Raw genomic sequence first — 7,006 nt, forward strand, 5'->3', positions numbered from 1 at the left:
TTGGCCGGAGGAGGTGTGAACTGCTCCTCACCTTGTTGGTCGTGGTCAGGCCGTGCTGAATTAGGAACGTGACAAAGGTTTGTCCTTAAGTTTCTGAAGTCAATTCACCCAAAGTGAACAATGAAGATAAATTCATACCTATGTCCAGTTAAACTAAATAATTAGTTCTACGTTTAGATATACTACGAATTATTCAGTTTGTACATATACACGACACATTTCCTTTGTTGACTGGGCAATCTTATTCAAGATCTGAAAATACACATATTTTTACCTTTCCTTGTATGCTCTGGACTCTATAGTTTGTATTACAAATTGTTAAGAACTATTATAATTACAACACTAAAACCTGGACTATGCTATGCTTCAAATTCTATTGAAATGAAAGCTATACTAAATTAAAATTTATTTTACACGTTGAAAAAAATCTTAAGTTTCAACAAACACACTTCTTGTTTTGGAAGGTACAACAAAAAAGAATACTTAAGGATATACACAATAACTGAAACTACATATAATTTATTTAACTGGGACTGAAGTCAAAACTGGCAAACTGGCAAAAAACCCACATAGACCTGTTTCACATCCACCTGGCATATTTCAACTCAGAGATTCTTCTTTTTGCTTTACTACCTGTTTTCTCTTAGCTTATAACCAGAGTTAATTAGTAACTTGTTGTATACATTTATCTTGCAAAATCTGAGAGTGCATCCAAAAGCTCAATTGTAAATCAGTGAAGCGAGTACTGTGCATCAATCAGTTCTATTTTCAAGTATTTCATTGTCAGAAAAAATTGTTTCAGCAGCATGTTTATTTTTTGTAGTTGGATGCTAAGGAAGACTATTACAACACTCATTGAAGAGAGAAAGAGGAATATGACTTATAGTTACAATTATAATTTTTCAAATGCTGCAATTCTATGTTCTGTATCAGAGAGAAGTATTTCATTTTCACATGCAATGCTGTCAACTGATTGCAAATACTTACATTATCAGTTTCACAGTTGTTTCACCACAATATAATTTACTAAGGTCAGAATTGGTATAAAGGCAAGTATACAAGCTTTTGAAAATTCAGAACATATTGTTTTCCTCATCTTGTTTAAATCATAGTAAAAATTTGCCTAAAATAAGCATCTTTTAAGTCCTTTAAAATCTTTATACATGTGTGCTGTTAAAACAACATATTCTTCAGCAACAAAAATCTGAGATCTGTTGACAAAGGAAAGGTTTACATTAAAATATATTTAGAGGAACATCCTCCTAGAGTTACCAAAACTTTTGCTGCTCAGCTGCTAAAAAAAGAGCTTAATTAAAAACAACAAATGAGTAAATATGGGTATTAGTTTTGGCCTCAGAAAATCCTTTTATCCATCAGATTTTTGCGTATCACTGAAAGTTTGTAAGGAATCAGATTATTGTTTTCATCCTTGGCCAAGTACTGCAATCATAAAAACATGAAGAACTGTTGTGTCTGTAGAAAAACTATCTAAGGTAAAAAGTAGCAGTATCTCTAAGTGTAACACTTAATTTTCATTATTAAGTAAAGATGGGGAGAATGGGAAAGTCATGCTTCAAACAACACTACAGCTGTGAAGCAGGTAATATTCAATTTTTAAGCATCTCAACAGTTCTTCTCAGAGGTCTCTAAAAGCATTTAATGAGGTTCTTTCAATGCTGTCTCACCTCAGACTGCTGTTCCTCCTCCCCTGGCCTCAGAAGCTGTAATGAAAAATAATGAGATTATAACTTCATGTTACCACTCAGTTTTGGTTTATTTTAAAATAAATTGTACAGTTACTGTATTGAATATACAAAATTACTACACTTTTCTTTTTGTTCCTGCCACTCTGATCATTCCACTAATTTTCTAGACAGGCATCTGTTGTGGTTTAACCCCGGCCAGCACTCAAACCCCACACAGCTGCCTGCTCACTATGCCTCACAAACACTGGGATCAGGGAGAGAATCGGAAAGGTAAAAGCCAGAAAACTCGAGGGTTGAGATAAAGACAGTTTAATAGGGAAAGTAAAAGCTGTGCATGCAAGCAAAGCCAAACAAGGAATTCATTCACTGCTGCCCATGGGCAGGCAGGTGTTCAGCCATTTCCAGGAGGGCAGAGCCCCATCACATCTAACAGTTACTTGGGAAGACAAACACCATCACTCCATACATCCCTCCCTTCCTGCTTCTTCCCCCCACTTTATATACTGAGCATGATGCCACATGGTCTGGAATATCCCTTTGGTCAGTTGGGGTCACCTGTCCTGGCTGTGTCTCTCCCCAGCTTCTCATGCACCCCCTGTCCCCTCACCAGCGTTACAGTATGAAAAGCAGAAAAGCCTGGGCTCTGTGCAAGCTCTGCTCAGCAATAACAAAAACATCTCTGTGTCCTCAACCCTGTGTTCAGCACAAATCCACAGCACAGCTCTATACCAGCCACTGTGAAAAAAATTAATTCTACCCCAACCAAAAACAACACATTTATTTATCTAGGTGCCAATTTCAACCTAAATTAACAAATAATTTTTGTTGAACAAATCTGCCTGACAATTGAACCATCCAGGAAAATTTGGTTGTTTACATAACTCGGCCACCTCTTCTGTGAGAGAGAAAAGTCTCTCACGGACTTAGAAAATAGCAAGAAAATCCTTGCTAGCAGCATTTTTGTATCTACATATTACCTCAGCTGAAACAAGCACAGCATCTGGCAATTTCACTTTTCTTGGAAATATCCTGTATCAGACAGTGACCAGAATACATCCAACAAGTATCATACAGAAATTCATATGAAGAAGATTCTAATTTGGACAGAATTTTTTTATATGTATTACAACTCTGCATTCCAAGCATGTTTTGAAACTATGCTAAATGCAAGAACTCAAATATACTCACCCCCAAGGAATCTAGGTCTCAGTAACATTCAGGTGATATTTTCTAATTCTGGTTATTTTGCACATGACCTAATTGGATAGCCTAAGTCTTTTCTATTTTGAAAAGTCTCCATTTCTAGTAGTAGTTTCCATTTATCTTTGTCTCTTCTTGTCTTTGTGAAATGAAAAGGAGCATTTCCCAAATCAGTGGTACTGCAGAGGAGCAGGGATTTATTAGACTAAATGAATAGGAATACTAAAATGGAATGGAAGGATCATCATTATTAGGCGACAATAAAAATTGGAAGTTTAGTCGTAACAATGAAGTGAAATAGAATGCCTAGTCATAATATACTACCGTTTTTACTGACATTGTAAAGATACAGCCTGCAGTGGAAATCTGCTGAAGAGCTCTTCCTTATGTTCTTGTGCTATTTATACTGATTTATGGTATAATCCTAAAGTATGAAACTTCAATAAAGCTTTAGAGCTATGGAATTCTTTAACCTGAAAGGTACCCTTTGCACTCAAAAAGACAAATTAAAGCCATCTGACCAAGTGACATTATTTCCCTGAACCTGACACTTCAGTGATTCAGTCATGTCTATAAGAATTTCAGTTCTCTCATTTACCCATAAAAATGGAAATATTTTGCCATTGTACAATGAGTATTAGTGATATTTATTTGCTGTGAAAACACTTGTAGAATTACTGCTAATCGAGTTAACAGAACAGTAGGGATTCATGTTCTTGTTGTCCCGGTTGAAACCTCTGCAATTTTGTTTCTGATTTTATTGTTATTGCTGATCACATGAAGCTACAAGGCAAAAGAAATTCAAAGAGATTTGGTTTTTTGCAACAAAAGACTTTCAGCATCTATGGTATCACTAAATTTCTTTTGTCACTCCAGCAACTGCAGCTCTTGCTCTTCTTATTTAATGGATACACCATTCCAAGTGGTTTTGTCTTCATTATCAGCCACAAGAAAAAAATCAAATAAAATCAAAATCCTTCATGGAAGTGTTACCACAATAAATTGCAAACATGAATACTCATACCACACCCATAAAATCCCACTTCTGTTTTCTCCAGGCAGTCTCTACGCCATCTTACGGTACCCATTTCTTTGGGTATTAGGTTTTCTCCCTTCACGACAGCTCATTGTTTCATGCCCCACCACAGGCATCTTTGCTTTTAGGGGCTAGTTGTCAATATTTAAATTATGTGAATAGTGCTGTCCCATGAACTTCCAGGAAGGATGACTACTGCTCTCCTTCCCCCTTTGTCAGAGTCAGTAGATCACCAAAGGACTGCTAAGCTCTCAGACCCTCTAACATCCTAGGTGACATAGGAGCCAAATAAAGGCATGGAAAACTTCTGGAGTCAGTACAACCATTTACTGTTTTATGTTTTGTTGTGGAGGTTTTGTGGGTTTGTTGGTTGGTTGGTTAGTTGGGGTCTTCTGGTGCAAATATGATATGTTGGACAGTATGAGACTATGGATGTGTGTTACGATGAAATAAGCGCTCTTCTCCAGTCACTTTTCTTAGTTTACAGACATCCTTTCACAGCTTCAGTATGTAAGATAATGTAAATCTAGACCAGCAACTACACAGAATCAACTCTGGTTTATCTGCATACCAAACACACACCTTTGGGCTCTTCTAGCACTGATTTTGTTTGTGAGAAAACAGGAAAAGAAATATTAACTTTCTTGCTATTAATTTCCTGGCTTCTGTAGTTAAATCAATGAAATAACCTACAAGCTTTTAGTCAAACATTCAAATTGGCAGACGTGAGAAAAAAAGGCTAATGTTCTGTGCTCTGAAAATTATTCATTGACTCAATGTGTGAAGGGAAGAAGAGAAAGATCTGGTACATGTGGCACACTTTGGTGAGTATCCTTTCTCAAGAACATCCACAATAATTACATGCACTGTGTCACACGTGATACTGCTAAACCAATTTTCAAAGGAGACAGAGCTGTTCAATCCTTCGGATCAGGCAATTTGTACATTCGACCTTCTGAATCCCACTGCAATTACAGGAAGGAAAATACCTTTTGAATTTAATTCCACTACAGTGGGTCATTATTTTACTGCAATATTTTTGAGAGATTATTAACAAGCTGTGTGCTGTAATGAACAGTTGGCTTTGTATGTTTAGAAAGAACAAGCTGTAACAGAAACCACAGTGTGGAAACAGATCCTACGTGGCCTCATCTACAAAAAAAACCAAAACAATTTAATACAAACTGCTAGAAAATAGGTTCTTTACTGCAAGTAAAAAAAGCAGGTTCAGTGGTTTGAGTTCTCTTCTGAGTATGACAAGCCATTACTGATTAATGAATGTGCCTCTTGCACTACACTGGCTCAGAGCAAGAGTAAATTTGTTATGTTGAATGTTTGTACAATTCTACTTATATGTACTAATTTGAAAACTTTGACAACAGTGATATACCAAAAAAATTGAAATCCATCACAAACTTGTGGATATAAAGACTTGTTTCTCAATTTCCAATTAGAATTCCCAGAATTTCCCCCCAAAAGGCATATTCCTTTGGGAAAGGTATAGGCTCAGAGTCCTGTGAACTTCATACTGATGTTCATGATGAATACAGACAGCACTGGTGCCTAACCTTTCCTCAGGGATAAGCTATTCAGTTTATAAAGGAGACACTCACAAACTCTATGCCTCTACTTTACTTGTCAGATATCACTAAATATGTGTCAGTCATATGACAAGAAATACTGGTGTACCCCACATTTAATGTGTACAGAAGCACAGGGCACTTGGACTGGTGTACAACAGGAAAGGCCATGCACTCTGTGACATGACTGCACGTTTGTGCCATGACATCACCAAAATATTCTTCCACCCCTCCACTTTATTCACAGACTATGGCAAAAGCAAGCCATTGGGCTGCCAGAACGCCTCATGTTGCCTGCAGTTTGCTACCCACCTGTACCTGGAGAGCAAGCAGTGAGCTAAAAGCTCCTTTTTTTATCATGCTGGAATGGCAGAGCAGGCATCCATACACTGGAAGAGGAAATAGGATATCTGCGTAAGTGATATTTATTGTATCCCTGAATTCTTTCTCGTCTCTAAAAAGCACAGACCTGCTGTTATTCTTAATGTGACAAAACGGCTACAGAACTTCAAGTAAATGCTGCAGGCAAACCAATATATAACATGCAGAACCTTGCTATAGGTAGCAGAAATGATGTAGCCTGATGGTGTTAAATGCTGCAGCTGCATTAGTAAACCTGAAGACCTGCACGTGGCCTGGATCTGGCATTACAGCAAAAGGCAGGAGGCTACCTAAGAAAGAATGAAAACATGGTAATAACTGGTTGAGTCAATGGCACAGAAACTATGCAGCAAGATGTCATGTAAGTTGTGTGAAACAAATAGTAGCTTGGTGGTTAGGGCTCTGCAAGGACAGAGACCACTCATTTATTAGTCAAAAAAGAAAGTGCCTCAGTGCTTATCCGGGCTCTGAGGTTTGTAAGGACAACAAGCTCCAAGCGCTGTACTGGCAGTTTCTAGGTATCAGCTCTCTCCCCATATTTCTAGTCAAGTTTCCACTCCCTGAACTCCTTGTTTCCATGGACTGAATACATCACACAGCCTGGTATCAAAGATCAGAGAATATTCTGAGTTGAAAGGGACCCACAAGGATCATCGAAGTCCAACTCCTGGCCCTGCACAGGACACCCCAGGAGTCACACCATGTGCCTGAGAGCATTGTTCAAACACTTCTTGAACTCTGTCAGGTTGGTGCTGTGACCACTTCCCTGGGGAGCCTGTTCCAGTGCCCACCCACCCTCTGGGTGAAGAACCTTTTCCTGATACCTAAACCTAAACCTTCCCTGACACGGCCTCATGGAGAGCTTCATTTAGAGGCATTTCCAGTTTCCTCCAGAAACACCATCTCTACCCTTCACTTACCAAAGGCACTTCCCACCCTCCAGAGGCGGCGTGCGCGCAACACCTCGAGAGCTCCGGGGAAAAAACAAGCACAAGAGTGCGGCAGAACCCAAGGCGGGAGAGGAAGACCCACAGCATTTGTAGCCCCCGCGCCCCCTCACAGCCCCGCTGGGCCGATCCCGCTGCCGACCCCTCCGCCCGCGT

General features: G+C 38.9%; 1 long non-coding RNA gene across 2 annotated transcripts in view; it reads right to left on the reverse strand.

Moving 5' to 3' along the window:
- Positions 1 to 6,999, reverse strand: part of LOC108445960 — a 9,288-nt gene extending 2,289 nt beyond the window's left edge. Inside the window, exons 1-4 of one of the 2 annotated variants that reach the window (XR_001861053.1) lie at positions 6,824 to 6,999; positions 5,835 to 5,911; positions 1,686 to 1,721; positions 1 to 55 (exon numbers count right to left, since the gene is read on the reverse strand). This is a non-coding gene — a long non-coding RNA (uncharacterized LOC108445960). The remainder of the gene's footprint in view (positions 56 to 1,685; positions 1,722 to 5,834; positions 5,912 to 6,823) is intronic. The other variant, XR_001861054.1, reaches the window with a different exon arrangement.
- Positions 7,000 to 7,006: the final 7 nt, after the last annotated feature.

Source organism: Corvus brachyrhynchos, unplaced genomic scaffold (assembly GCF_000691975.1).
Source record: "Corvus brachyrhynchos isolate BGI_N302 unplaced genomic scaffold, ASM69197v1 scaffold84, whole genome shotgun sequence".
NCBI lineage: Eukaryota > Metazoa > Chordata > Aves > Passeriformes > Corvidae > Corvus > Corvus brachyrhynchos.